We start from the raw sequence: 15,729 nt of genomic DNA on the forward strand, positions 1-15,729 counted from the left end.
AATCTTATCCAACTGATATCTGCGTGGATTTTGTGAAATGTAATATTGAGTTGCGTAAGTTTACCAGTCTTGGAGAGTTGAGAAGTATTGAATTCAATTTTACAGTATGGAATACTTCAGAAAAAAACCTCTGAAATGTTGTCCTAGAAGGACCAGTAGGAAGGGTACTCTCATCATGGTGTGTGGGGAATTTACATGTGACTCCATTACTATGTAATGGAAGTTGTATTTGTAAATCTCTGGACACTTTTAAGAGAGAAACATGCCCCTAAAATGTAAGAAGATAAAAATGATAAAAGTACCATTAATTTTTTATTTTTTGTTTTTTTGTGACAACATAGTGATCGGCTATGGACTTTATACCCATGAAACACTCCGGTAGTCAATCCTACAAGAAAGGAATTACTTTCCAACATTTTTATTAAGATGGTACCATTATTTGTTAAATCTATGTAAAATCTTTTATACTAAATTCTAGTTTAGCCCTCTTTAAAAACAAAAGTGATATTGTCATCAAACTAAAATAGATAAGATGTATTTTTCCTCGTTTAGGTTTTATACCGGCACACTCTTCATGTGCCATTTATAAGTTAAATAAGTTGTATGAAAAGACATTTTATTAAATTTTGCATATTAAAAAAAAGTGAAAATGTTAACTATAGATATACAACAGTGTCTAATGATCAAATATAAAATTCTCAACCAAAACCAAAGCTAATTTTTTTCAATAATCAGTAAAACTTCAAGTGCTGGCAACTCATAACTATTTTCACATAATACCTGCTTACCGAGTTTGGGGGACAATTTGGCATTTTGTGGTTTATAAAAATTAATGGGGTTCTCAAGTGGCCAGTGTTTAAAAATACATTGTAATTTTTACACGTTTGTGATGGAGTATGTTTTGTTATACAAATATTGAACTTTCAGATTCTTATTTTCAATTTGCATTTGTTATGTATAAACTCAGGAGAAATACTGAACACCTGAATCCTGAAATGGATACTAAATAAAACTAATAATTGCAGAGGTTTTAAATATTTAGTTAAATGACTTGCTTTGTACTTGGTAAAAATTTTACATATTTGCTTTCAGCCTCAAACAAAAGAGGAGTGCCAAATCAAAACATCTTTCATGGAGAGCAGGAAATATAGACAATAAATTAACAAATATTTAGATTAACACTGCTCTATACATCATAATTCACGTAAAAATAACCTTTTAAAGTAAATTGTTTTCTTGGACATGCTGGAGAAAATAGAATTGATATTTTTTTGTTCTAAACAAGGGATATGTGTCTGATCCAATGAACAAAACGAAACTCAAGAGTAATTAACTCTGTCTCATAAAAATGGGTGGTAAGTGTCTATTTGCCAAGAAAAGGAAGCAAGTAGTTCTCTTGCCACAATTGTACAGTGTCTTTTGTCTCAGTAAAAGGTGAAAATGCAGGAAGGAACCCCCCAGCATCCTGAGTAATGAAGGTAAAGTGGAGAGGATCTATAATATAGGCCTTGAAAGAATTTGATTATTTTTATAATTTTGAAGGAACATGTTTGTTTTTAAGCATTTTTCTACTTTCTCAATTTAATTTTAAATATGTTGGGAGGATTACAAATAATTAATGAACAGAGAATGTTGAGATTCAAAATATTAAAACTTTAGCCAATAAAAAACATAAATTCTCAAACATGTCAACATAACAAGTAAGCAGACACTTTTCTTAGTGTTTATCTGTAAATTTTGATATGAAATAGAAATATTATTTCACTGGGTTACAATAATGTACAGTGAAAATTTGACATTTACATATAAAATTAATCCTTCCAAACCCTAATTATAATTGCTATCATCTGAGAACAAGAACCAAAGATAAATTTCCTAAAAATCTAACTACAGTTAGATCTCTGGAGCTTTTGTCTCATCTGAAACACTAAAACGGCTAAATTACTGCCTTTTGTGTGTGGGGTGCTGTAAAGGCAAAATTTTGGTTTAAGAATAGTGCAGGATGTACAAAAAATTCAGTGAGGTAGGTTATTGAAGCTGAAAGGCATCTTTCTTCCAACATATAAAGTTTCATTGTTGTTACGTATATCTCCAATTATGAGAACTTTACTGTCCAAGAATAAAATATATATTCTAGGGAGGAGTTATGATTCATAAAATTTACAAAACTGGTTACTGCAGCGCAATAAATCATCTAGCTGCAGTACTGTCCCGAGGCCAGTTATAATTGCTGACATCTATTGCATTTTTCCTTAATATGATCTTGTAAAAGATTTCCTTGATGCACTCCCCATTCTTAGCAAATCACAGCTATAGAATGGCAGTACATCAAGTTTAAAACACCTCAGGAATGGAGGTTGGTTGTAACTCTGTAAATGTTCCAACTGAACAAAACGTGTTTTTTTTTTTCAAGAGTTTACAACTAAACATTGACAATACAGCTTTGAAAAGCTATGCTTTTTTTATTTTAATAGTTTGCATTTAACAAGTGTAACTGTATTTGCGTTCCTCCCTCCCCTCTTTGCTGAAATTATGTATTCTGATCCAGTCAGACCGAGATCAGTTTGTAAATCTGGTGTTCATAACTCTAATAAGAGCCATCTATTAGTGTCAAAAACTGGATACATGTTCTAGCAGGGATTTAAGCCTTTGATATAATGAACTTGCTTTTGGAGAGGAACATTGCTGCATAGTAATCTGGTATTTAGGATAAGGAAAGATTATTGCATAAAGATTGACTAAAAGGAGTAATATCTTATTTGAAATATGGACTCATTTGTAATAAACTGTTGGTTAGTTTAGGATTTCTCCATAGATCTTGGGAAGCAAACGGAAAATCTCCCCACTATAATTTAGAGAATTCACATTCAGTTTTTGCACTAATTTTTAACCAAAAAGTATAATTAATAGTTACAACAATACAGAAGTCATTATGTCCAACTAGAGGGTTGCACCAATTAACTAAAATCTACAGTCAACTTTGTACAAACCCTATAGAAAGTTTGAATGTAACGGGTCTCAAATGACTCCCAGGTTTCCTGCAGCATAATTAGGCAATCCTAACATCTCTGACCTGAACCCTTTTTAAATGGCTTTTATTAAGCAAGAGCAAGCCCACAAGAACATAAGTAGGGGCTGTGCCACAAATGATTCTTTGACTGCTATCCCAGCGAGAGCAGGCCAGAGACCCCCAAAACCGCAGAGGACCAGCCGCTGGATGCTTCTGGACGGGAAAGCACCCAGGGAAGCAACACGTGGACTCCCCGTCTCTGCCAACCTGGCAGCTGCCCCACCCCCCTGCTGTGCCTGCAAACCCAGCTCTGGCAGCCATCCCATATGGCACTTTTCCCCTGCCAATGGGAGCCAGTGGAACTCGCAGCTTGTGGAGGTGCGGCATGAGGAGAGTCTGGAGAACTCCTGTTGCCACTCTCACTAGAGCCAGAGAACCTCCCAGCAGGGATGGTGAGTGCGGCCAGGGAAGGGGGCAAAGGGTGTGAATGGAGATGAGTGGAAGTGTGTGTGTGGGGGGGGGGGGGGGTGCTGGGCTGTGGAGGGTGCTGGGCAGTGGGGGAAGTTTGTGTGTTTTGGGGTGCTAGTGGGGGAGATCTGTGTGTGTCAGGGCACTTGGCAGTGCGGGTTTGTAGGGCATTGTGTAGTTGTGGGGGGGCTGTGGGGAAGGGAAGGAAGGGGAAATCTGTAGATTGGGAAACTAGTGAGTGGGGGGGGTTCTGTGTGGGGTGCTGGGCAGTTGTGGGGCTGTGAGCAGGGGACGCTGGGCAGGGTGTGTGCACACAGCAATGTGCATTTGTGGTGGAAGGATTGTAGGGGGGCTCTGGGCATAGTGGATCCAGGGGGCGCTGGGCAGGGGAGTTGTGTGGTGCAGCATGGGCCTACCCCCAACAGGAAGGGGCTTGCTGGTAGCGCAGGGCCAGGCGGACCAGTGTGCCACTGGCTCCAGTCAGGGCTGTGCATCTGTCTCCCCACCCAATGTGTCCTGATAATTCACTCTTGCAATTTGGTCACTCTAGGATACAAATACCTGTGCCAGCTCTTGCTCCATAGCCATGCGTGCTGAAAATGAAAGAGGGAGAACAATTTTATTGTATTGTAACATTATTTCTACATACACTTTAAAATGTAATTGATGAAGGCATGTCAAAATACAAAAAACACTGCATATGTTTAGTTAATGAATTTTCATCTGCATTTGTCAAACATTTGCCAATAGTATTTGACCAGCTCTTCAGCTGGTCAAATACTACAATAAAAACATACTGAACTAATCGTTTGACAAACAATGAAATTCATCTAATAGTTTTTCAAACAGCCCCACTTACTTTCTCTCCTTTTTGCTGTATTTTTTCTCCCTTCTTGGCATCCCTCCACATTTCTTTCCTATAATGGATAAGAGTGTATGTATATTCACAGTTGTCAAAGGAAATGCTCTTAAAAAGGAAAAGTAGCGTCGGGATGTTTTGCTCTGTAGGCTGATGTACACCACCTGAAAATAGGCAACTCAGAATTTGTCTATACATGACTTATTCCGTGATAACTCTGTGTGTACCCATATTCTGGAATAAAAATGCCTTTTTCCATATTGTCTTAATCCACTTCAAGCTAAACTAGTATAAGGCACTCTTATTTCAGAATGAGTGTCCACACATGGTTATGCCATAACAACTATTCCATTTTAAATTATGAAATAATTTTCATGTGCAGGCAAGCCCTCAGACTTTCTTCTGACATTTGAGTAACAAAGTACAAATGAATGAAAACTTAACTGGACAAAATAATGTTAACATGTTTTCATGGCTTACTGATAATGATGCCACAATTTTTCTTTTGATTCTGTGGGTTTAGGCAAAAGAGAGCAGTATTATTTCCTAGGAAAATAGATTTACGTTTAAGAATGAAGATCAGATTGTTCTTAAAGCTAATTTGTGCCATTGAGCCATACAGCACTGGGTTCCACTTAGAGAGTACCTAATTTAGAAACTCATCTTGAGGAAGTGATTGCTATTAAAAGTGACCTGCAAAGGAGAAGCTCTCCTTTTTGCTTCTTTATGATGGATAAAAATCTTGCACTTTAAAATGAATACGAATGTCCACTTGTTTTTACATTAGAAATTCAGGCTCTCTCAGATGGAAGACTGGAGAGCTAGTGAAATGGAGACTTCACAAAGAGCTAAAATAATGAAAAGTTGAACAATAGAGAAGGTATTTTTAGTCACTGTTTATTACTGTGTAATAAACTCACAAGAAATGGTCCTAAAACCTCACTGAGGTCCTCAATCACATATTTTTAATGCTTTTTTAAAAATGGGGAAAAAACCGTCGTCTTTGAGTGGTTGTTCATGTCCATTCAAAGTAGGTGTGTGCGCGCTGCGTGCACGCCAGCCGGAAAATTTTCCCCTAGCAGCGTCTGTAGGGTCGGTCCGGGCGCTCCCTGGAGTGGCGCCACCACGGCGCCCTATAAAGGGGCCCGCCGACCCTCCACCCCCTCAGTTCCTTCTTACCGCCTGTGACGGCTAGCTGGAACTTCTCTTGCATAGCAATCTGGCAGTGTCCTATCCGTACCGTTTAGTTCGTGTATCCAGTTATATAGATAGATCTTTGTATATAGTTGTCGTAGTTTGGGGGTCCCCCCCCACAGTCTTCATCGCCCGCTGGGGCATGCCCGGGTCCCCCTGGTTCAAACTGCGAGGACTGCGGGAAATTCATGCCTAAGAGTCACCCGCACTCTGCGTGCTTGAGGTGCCTCAGAGAGAGCCACCAAAAGGACCGGTGCTCTATCTGCAGAGGCTTCCGCCCGAGAACTCTTAAGGACAGGGCTCAAAGACTCAGAGTCCTCCTGATGGAGACAGCCCTACAACCACTCTCGGACCCAGAGCCGGCTGAGGCGGGCCCCAGCACGTCGTCCTCGGTGCGGAGTGCCCCGGCACCGGCATCAGGACTTAGGGCCCAGCCCAAGTCATCCAAGACCCTTGCCCAGGCGGAGTCGGGTCATAGAAGTCAACCTCAGTGCCGGCACCGCTCACCTTCGCCGGTGCCCGCCAAGAGAAGGAAGCGGTGAGGGATCGGTCTCCCCACCAGGACCGAGGCCGATGCCGCCCCGTGGGGCTAAGCGGACAGGCTGGGCTACAGCCCCTCGGCGGTTCCATCGACTCCCGCACCGCAGAGAGGGGTCGAGTCCGGACCAGCCTAATTCCCGGACCTCAGCGGAGACATACGCCCCCCGTTGTCGACGCCGGAGGCGTTCGAGGCGGCCTCAGACCTAATGGGTCTCCCGGCACCACCTCCCCCACATCGTAGGGAGTTGCCTACTGTGGTCCGTCCACCAGTACAATCTAGAGGCAAGCCGGCCATGCTATCGCCTCCCTCCCGCACCGAGCTGCGAAGGTGGCACCGGACCAGAGGAGAGGCTCCCCGCCGCCCTCGGCACCACTCACCTTCGGCCGGGCGCTGCTCCCCCAGGTCCTCATACTCAGAGACCTCAGACTCAGAGGCGGACTCCTATCGCTCCAGCAGGTCGCGGAGCAGGAGATCGATGTCGGGGGCGAGCCACCAACGTTACCCGCAGTGGCAGCAACAATGGCAGCCGCCCTCGCAGTGGCCGTTTTGGACTCCCTGGGCCTACCATCAGTCGGTAGGCCAGGCGTTTGGCCCTCGGTCACGGTCGGCTTCGGTGTCCTCGACGTCGGTGGCCCCGGCGCAGCTGCCTCCCCACCGGCACCGTCGCCGGGCAGGGTGTGCCATCGTCAAGTTCAGCACCCCTAACCGGGCAGCGGCACCAGCAGTGCGGCTTTAGTTCGGGCTCTGCCGGCACCGCATGATACGCCAAGTCGCTCACTGGCGACCCGGTACCGGCCGCGGTGCCGCATTTAGACTCGAACCGGCACCGCAACCTCAATACCGTGTGCCGCAGGACCCCGAGGGGCCGCATGCACCGGAGGAAGGGCCGCTCCATGTAATCTCTTCGTCTCGTCCTCCCCGGACGAGGGCGGTCTCGGCACGGCTGTGGCACCGGCCCTAGAGGACACTCGAATCCTCCAACAATTGCTTCGGCGAGCAGCTCAAAGCCTCGCAATCCAAGCGGAGGAGATCGAGGTGGACGCGGACCCTGTAGTGGACATCCTGGCCCCCTCAGGGCCATCCAGGGTGGCCCTCCGCTGATAAAGACTGATAGCGGATACGTCCCGCACCCTATGGCAAACACCAGCCTCATTGGCCCCTACTGCCAAGAGGACGGAGTGCGGCGCTACTTCGTCCCCTCTAAAGGGCATGAACACCTGTACACCCACCCTCCCCGGACTCCCTGGTAGTAGATGCGGCTAACCAGTGGGAGCGTCAGGGTTTCAGGGGTCAACACCAAAGAGCAGGGACGCAAAAAGACTTGAGCTCTTTGGCAGGGAAGGTGTACTCCACGGGGGGGACTCCAACTCCGCATTGCCAATCAACAGGCAATAGTAAGCCGATATGGCCACAACATGTGTTCGGCCATGTCGAAGTTTGCGGAGCTCCTTCCCCAGGACTCGAGATCAGAGTTTTCGGCCTAGTGGAGGAGGGCAAACTGATCTCTCGAGCCTCCCTCCAGGCGCCTTAGATGCGGCGGACTCAGCCTCGCGCACCCTGGCCACGGGCCTGGTCATGCGGCGGGGAGCCTGGCTCCAGTCTCGGGCCTGCCCTATGAGGTCCAGCAGACGATTCAAGACCTCCCCTTCGAAGGGCAGATGCCGTTTTCAGAGAAAACGGACAAACGTCTCCATAGTTTAAAGGACTCGAGGGCCACGCACTTCGCTCGCTGGGCTTGCATACCCCACGACCCAGCGCAGACAATTTAGGCCGCAGGCGGCCCCTTGCCCATACCAGCCACAGACTCGCCAGGAGCTGGGGCGCAGGGCGGGCAGAAATGGCAGGAGGCGTCACCAGCGTCACCCTCCGGCCAGGCGTCTGGCCAATCGAGACCACCATCTGGGCCTAGACCCCTATTTGATGGTACGGTCGAGGGCGACCTACCAATCGAGACTCTGGATCCTCCCACCCCTACCTTTGGGTCACGTCTGTCCCACTTCTACCCGTGCCTGGTCCCGAATTACGTCGGACAAATGGGTGCTCCGCACGGTAGAGGGGATATTCTATCCAGTTTTCCTCCCTTCCGCCCCACCAACCCCCTCCCGTCCCTCTTCAGGGACCTTCTCACGAGCAACTTCTGGTTTCAAGAAGTGAAGTCCCTCATGGAGGCAGGGGCGGTGGAGGAAGTCCCGCGGGAGCTCAGGGCAAAGGCTTCTACTCCCGGTATTTTCCTCATACCGAAGGCAAAAGGGGGCCTGAGACCCATCCTAGACTTGCGGCGGCTGAACAAGTTGTGAGGAAACTCAAGTTCCGCATGGTCTCCCTGTCCTCGATCATCCCTCCTGGATCCAGGAGATTGGTATGCCGCCCTCGACTTAAAGGACGCCTATTTCCACATTGCCATAATTCCACGGCACTCCGGTACCTCAGGTTCGTCGTGGCCGGCGTCCATCTGCAGTTCACGGTGCTCCCGTTGGCCTGTCAGCTGCTCCCAGGGTCTTCACGAAGTGCATGGCAGTCGTGGCGGCCTTCCTGCGCAGGCACGTGGCATCCAGGTATTCCCCTACCTGGACGACTGGCTCATAAAGGGCCGCTCCATGGAGCAGGTAGAGACCCAGGTGTGCTTCATCAGGTGGACCTTTCTCGATCTGGGCCTCCTCTTGAACGATGCCAAATCCACCCTGTCTCCGACGCAACGCATAGAGTTCATAGGAGCGGTTCTGGACTCCACACGCCAAAGCGTATCTGCGGAGTCCAGGTTCCGTGCAATTTCCGAGCTCATCCTCGGACTGCACCGCCCCGGTCACCACACGCGAGTTTGCCTCCGGCTGTTGGGCCACATGGCAGCATGCACCTATGTGGTGGTCCACGCCAGACTCCGGCTTCGCTCGCTGCAGTCCTGGTTGGCGACAGTTTATCGCCCAGTCAGGGACCCTCTGGACTCAGTGGTGTCTGTTCCCTGCTTGGTGCTGCACTTGTTTCAGTGGTGGCTCAACCTGCGGGAAGTCTGCATGGGCGTTCCCTTTGCTGCTCCACAGCCCTCCCTCTCTTTGGTGATGGACACCTCAGATTGAGGTTGGGGAGCGCACCTGGGACATCTCAGGACGCAGGGCTTGTGGTCGCAGGAGGACCTCAAGTTGCATATCAATGTCAGGGAGTTGAGAGCGGTGCACCTGGCGTGTTTGACCTTCCGGTCCCACCTGGCCGGCAGGTGTGTTTCAGTCCTTTCGGACAACACGGCGGCAGTCTTTTATATCAACAAACGGGGGTGCACGCTCCTCTCCCCTCTGCAGTGAAGCCCTCGTGCTGTGGGATTTCTGCGTCCACAATGCCACCCACCTGACGGCATTCTATCTTCTGGGGGAACAAAACGGGTTGGCAGACACCCTCAGCCGCTCGTTCCAGGGTCACGAGTGGTCTCTCTGATGGGACATTGTGCGCTCGATTTTCCAGCTTTGGGGCTTTCCCTGGCTGGACCTGTTTGCCTCCAGGAAAAACAGGAAGTGCCGACGGTTTTGCTCCCTTCTGGGCCGCAGTCGGGGGTCTCTGTCGGACGCCTTCCTTCAGCCATGGGAGGACAGCCTGCTCTATGCCTTCCCTCTGATCCCCCTGATACAGTGTGCTTTTAAAGATTTGCAGGGATTGCGCCAGGGTAATCCTGATAGCTCCGGCTTGGCCGCGCCAGCATTGGTACACGTCACTCCTGCACATGTCTGTTCAGGCATCCCTGACGCTGCCCCTGTTCCTGGACTTGATCACGCAGGACCAGAGCTCCCTCTGCCATCTGAACCTTGAGTCCCTTCACCTCACAGCCTGGATGCTTCATGACTGAACTCGGTGGAATTGCAGTGTTCCCAGCAGGTCAGGCAGGTGCTGCTGGGTACCAGGAAACCGTCAACTAGGGCAACCTTACCTGGCTAAATGGAAGCACTTCTCTGACTCGACCAGATGGAGGGGTCACGACCTGCTGGGGTTCCAATTCCTGCTGTCCTTGACTACTTGCTTCACCTACGACAACTGGGCCTCTCCCTTTCCTCCATTTGCATTCACTTGGCAGCCATATCCGCCTTTCATCCAGGAGAGAGGGGTACCTCAGTGTTTGCAAACCTGCTGGTTGGGCATTTCCTCAAGGGTATAGACAGGCTCCTCCTGCATGTGCGTCAGCCTACCGCTGCTTGGGACCTGAATCTGGTCCTCTCGGGGCCTCCCTTTGAGCCTCTGGCTTTGTGCTCCCTGCTGTACCTGTCGTACAAGACCGCCTTCCTGGTGGCGATAACCTCGGCCCGATGGGTGTCAGAGCTTCGAGCGTTAACACCTGAGCCCCCGTACACAGTCTTCTACAAGGACAAGGTCCAACTGAGACCTCATCTGGCTTTCCTGCCCAAGGTTATTTCACAGTTCCACATGGGCCAAGATATCTTTCTTCCGGGGTTTTATCCGAAACCACATGCCTCCAGCGAAGAGCGGCGGCTACACTCCCTGGATGTCTGCAGGGCCTTGGCCATTTACATAGAGCGTACCAAGCCGTTCAGATGCTCAACCCAGCTCTTCGTTGCAGTGGCAGAAAGAATGAAGGGGATCCTGATCGCCTCTCAGTGAATCTCTTCGTGGATCGCGACTTACATCGGGGAATGCTACCATATAGCTAAGACCCCTGTCCCTCCGGTCACTTCCCACTCCACTAGGGCGCAGGCCTCCTCTGCGGCGTTTCTGGCTCAGGTTCCGACTCAGGAGATTTGTAGAGAGGCCACGTAGTCCTCCATCCACATGGTCTCGTCTCACTATGTCATCACACACCAGTCTAGGGATGATGCAGCCTTTGGTCGCGCAGTACTCCAGTCAGCAGTGATCTCTGACCCCACCTCCTAAGGTTAGGCTTGTGAGTCACCTACTTTGAATGGACATGAACAACCACTCGAAGAAGAGAAAACGGTTGCCCACCTTTTAGTAACTTGTTCTTCGAGATGTGTTCATGTCCATTCCAACACCCACCCTCCTGCCCCTCTGTCGGAGTGCCACTGTCGGAAGCATACTTGTCTGTTGAGTGCCACGCAAGAAAAAGAAACTGAGAGTGAGAGCTCGTGCGGGCCCCTTTATTAGGTGCCCATCGGGTGGCGCCAACTCCGAGGGGCGCGCCAGGACCGACCCTATGGACGGCTGCTAGGGGAAAATTCTTCTCGCTGCGTGCACAGCAGTGTGCACCATCACCTACTATGTTGAATTGAACATGAAACAACACCATCTCGAGAACCAACACGCACTGGAAAGGTGGGTTAAACCACTCTTTTCAGGCTCTCTCCTCTCGGTTTCTATAAAGAACAAGACGGGCGCCAATTAGGTTGCAGAGCATCTTTTTAAGATGTACCTAATTTAGAGGAAGAGAAAGGAATTTCTAAAGGAGTTTGGATGTAGTGCAGATCTTTTGATATCTTGGAAGAGAAAAATTCCTAAATGAGTAATTGCACACCCTCCCCCCCCCCTTTTTTTTTTTTTTTTTTAATATTTGTGGGAAAATGGAAAGTCTTCTAAACCTCGCCACAACATACTATGATAGCTGGAGGACCAAAATGTGTTTTGCAGGGTAAGGGCCATCAATTTGTAGCAGATGTTGGTTCTCCTTTTTCTAGCTAGGGAACAAGGTCCACTTTTTGTTGAAAAAATTGAGTGAGGCCTAGGGACCATATAACATTTCCCAGCTGACCTGTTCTGAAGGGAAGGCCTATCTTACACTTAAAAATGGTAGATTGAACCTATCTACATTGGGCTTAGGTGTGGTGGACAAATTGGATATGAAGCCACCATGTTAAGGAGGAAACCCTTAACCCCTTAACTTAAATTAAATTAATTGAGCAACTTGACACCATTAAATTAGGGCTTGATAAAGACTGAAGTGGGGTTCATACACCAAAGTAAAAACTATTTCCACATGGCTGCATTTTTCCCCCTGACTGTTAACACCCTTCTTTGTCAAAATGTTGGAAGGAAAAGGGCCATTTGCTTATCACTACGAACATTTTTTTCGCCTGCTGAAATAGCCCACCTTAATTGTTTTACTCTCGTTTATAGTGGTATTGGCACATCCATTTTTTTATGTTCTTGTGTGTGTGTTTTATATTACCTACCATATTTTTCCACTGCAATACAATCCTGATGAAGTGGGTTTTAGCCCATGGAAAAAGTTAGCTGCAAAATACATAATTAGTCTCTAGGTGCCACAAGACTCCTCGTTCTTTTGCTTATACAGACAACACAGCTACCCGCTCTTTGAACGCTTGGATATATTGTAATTACTATTCTGCATTTTTCATTACAAATTCTCAACCAATTGTTGTTAAATTCCCGTGGTTTCTAGTTAGGAGACTTATTTGTGTTGTTGTTTTTTTCCCAACTAATGGCATATTAATATGTCCTTAGAGTACAGGACAGTTCGGTTGTTTGGTTTTTTTTTTTTTTTTTTAAAACCATGTCAGTTTGAAGGAAATAAATGTCTGTGATAAAAAAGGGGCTCTTATTACACTGCCTGTTTTAATTTATGCTGTTCCCAGTAGCAAGAAAAGAACACAATAAATAAAATGAAGCAACAGGATTAATCATGTACAGCTCTGAAATATAAACTAACAGATACATGAAGCTATTTGATTGCAGTAGGGAACTTTTCTTAAAAAGGACCGCAGGGTATTGAAAACATCTTCTTTTGAAGTAAAACAATGTGTTTTTGTGATTTTTTTTTGTTTTTTGTTTTTTTAAAAGCTTATGCGTTAAATTGGAGGACCATTACTTATGTGCATTTGGAAGGCTATTTCAGCATTCTAGGAAAGCTAGGTTGATGTCCTGTTATATTGCCTTCGGCTTATAAGAAACTAACTGGCTTGTCTGACCATGCTTTGCTTTTTGGTAAAAACATTAATTTAATAGTTTCCACAGAGGAAAATGCTTTTAAAAAAATCTCTAAAAAATATATTATTTAGGACTATTCCTTGCTAACTTCTCATGCATGAGAGGTGACTTACGTTTTTAAAAACAAAAAGAGTTATTGTCAACTGATGTAAAAACAGTGTGGAATCCACTTGTAGTCAGACTAATGTGGGTAGATTATTGATACTTGATGATAGGTGTGTTTACACAACCTTATACTTATACCCGGTATCTTGTGGTAATGTTAAGCCAATTAACTTTGAACGAAAAGTCTCAGGTTTAGCATTGGTTTCAACCAGGTCTAACTAATGTGAGTTAAAAGTTATTCCTGGTTGTTGTTTGTAGACATGCATAGTAATAAAACAGCTTCTTGGAAAGAAAGTTAGAAATGTGGTTGACTAATGATCTTATGTGACTGCAAGGTATTTTCTAAGTCTGAAAACGTTTAAAAGTTGTTTGTTAATGTTAACAAGCATTCCTCTTGAATAATATATCAAAAGCCCCACCTTTCTGCTCCTTGTTCATTCATAAATGCCAGGATGGCTCAGATAAATGTGGGGGTGGAGGCCCAAAAAGGAAAAAAATAACTCAGAAGTTGTAATTGGATTATTCACAAAGAAAATCATACAAGCTTCTCAACCATGGCATTCTATAGCTTTTTCCCTTTCCCTACAAAATACAGAAAAATTGAATGAAAAGTTTGTGGCTCACCTACAGAAATAAAAAGCAAATTACCTCATATAGAGCCTGAAAAGATCAGGACATGACTAGATATTAATAGTAAAAGAAATGTATAGCGTGTGCTATAATTAATGCAATACCAAAACAAAACCATCTGTGTTAATGCAAGACTTTGAAGTTAAATGTATACAAATGTCAGATTATGGTCCCGTAATAACTGTCCTATGTAGTATAACCATGGTGTGTGTGTGCACGCGTGTGCGTGCGCACGCACGCACGCAAGACAGCAAACTTGTAATATGTCTTCACTGTAGACTACCCAGGTCCAAGAACCCAGGGTTTAGCTGGATCCAAGTCTGTGAACATCCACACTGCTAAGCCACATTTGAATCGTACAGTGAAACCATTTCCACACTGGCATGCCAATAACCTAGGTGCTAGAATTTCTGGAGAGTTATTAAAAAATACGGCTGTCAAGCGATTAAAAAAAGTAAATGCGATTAATCACACTGTTAATAATAGAAAACCATTTTTATTTAAATATTTTGGGATGTTGTCTACATTTCTCAATATATTAATTTCAATTACAACACAGAATAAAGTGTAGTACTCACTTTACATTTTTTATTACAAATATTTGCACCCTAAAAAACAAAAGAAATAGTACATTTCAATTCACCTAATACAAGTGCTGTAGTGCAATCTCTTTATAATGAAAGTTAAACTTACAAATGTAGAATTATGTACAAAAAATAACTGCATTCAGAAATAAAACTGTAAAACTTTAGAACTTACAAGTCCACTCAGACCTACTTCAGCCAATCGCTCAGACAAACAAGTTTGATTACAATTTGCAGGAGATAATGCTGCCCACATCTTGTTTACAAAGTCACCTATAAGTGAGAATAGGTGTTCACATGGCATTGTTGTAGCCAGTGTCGCAAGATATTTACATTGCAGATGCGCTAAAGATTCATATGGCCCTTCACGCTTCAGCCACCATTCCAGAAGACATGTGTCCAGGCTGATGATGGGTTCTGCTTAATAATGATCCAAAGCAGAGCAGACCGACACATGTTCATTTTCATCATCTGAGTCAAATGCCACCAGCAGCTCTGCCTGAGCCTGTGGGGACTGAGCAGCCATGTGGATGGAGAAGGTGGCAAGGACAGCCTCCTTCGAGGACTATGACCTCCTTGTGGACAGACTCATTAAAGATCTGTCTGCAGAAATCTTATGTGGGAGGAAGGGAACTCGGGAGAACACACTTACTGCGCACAGAGCTTCTGCGTCCAGAGAGAATCATGATAACATGACGGAAGCCAGGAGAAGGAACATCAGTCACTGCTATGACACAGCAGCAGCAGGATCCAGAAGCTTTACCAGTCAAACTGCCCTAAGGCTACGAGAGAGATCCTTGATGGGCCCTCATCCTTCTGTGCAATCCCATCCAAGAGACTCTTCTCGTAAGTCAATGGGGTGTTTTGACCATGTAGCTCAGAATGACGTGCAGCGTCCAGAGTGCCTTCATCCTCCGGGTTGACTATGCAGAGGACCAGGAACAAGACTTTACATCATGGGAAGTAGATACCAGACTTACAAAGACCAAAAACACAGCCCCAGGAAAAGATGGCATTTGCTACAACGACCTGAAAAAAACAAGACCCCGGGTTGCCTGGTACTAACTGCCATTTTTAACAAATAAAACCAGTTCTTCTTCGAGTGATTGCTCATATCCATTCCAGTTAGGTGTGCGTGTACCATGTGCATGTTCGTCAGAAGACTTTTTACCTTAGTAACGCTCGGTGGGTCGGCTGGGCATCCCCTGGAGTGGCGCCGCTATGGCACCGGATATATACCCCAGCCGACCCAGCCACCCTTCAGTTCCTTCTTACCGCCTGTGTCAGTCGTTGGAACAGTGGAGCGCAGCTTAGCTGACCTCCACTTCCCTAGCTACTCATAGTTCTCATTCGTTATCGTGTATATAGTTACAATCCTTTTATTTATATATGTGTGTGTGTGTGTGTGTGTGTATATATGTGTGTGTGTGTGTGTATGTAT

Source organism: Chelonoidis abingdonii, chromosome 1 (genome assembly GCF_003597395.2).
Source record: "Chelonoidis abingdonii isolate Lonesome George chromosome 1, CheloAbing_2.0, whole genome shotgun sequence".
Classification (NCBI taxonomy): Eukaryota; Metazoa; Chordata; order Testudines; family Testudinidae; genus Chelonoidis; species Chelonoidis abingdonii.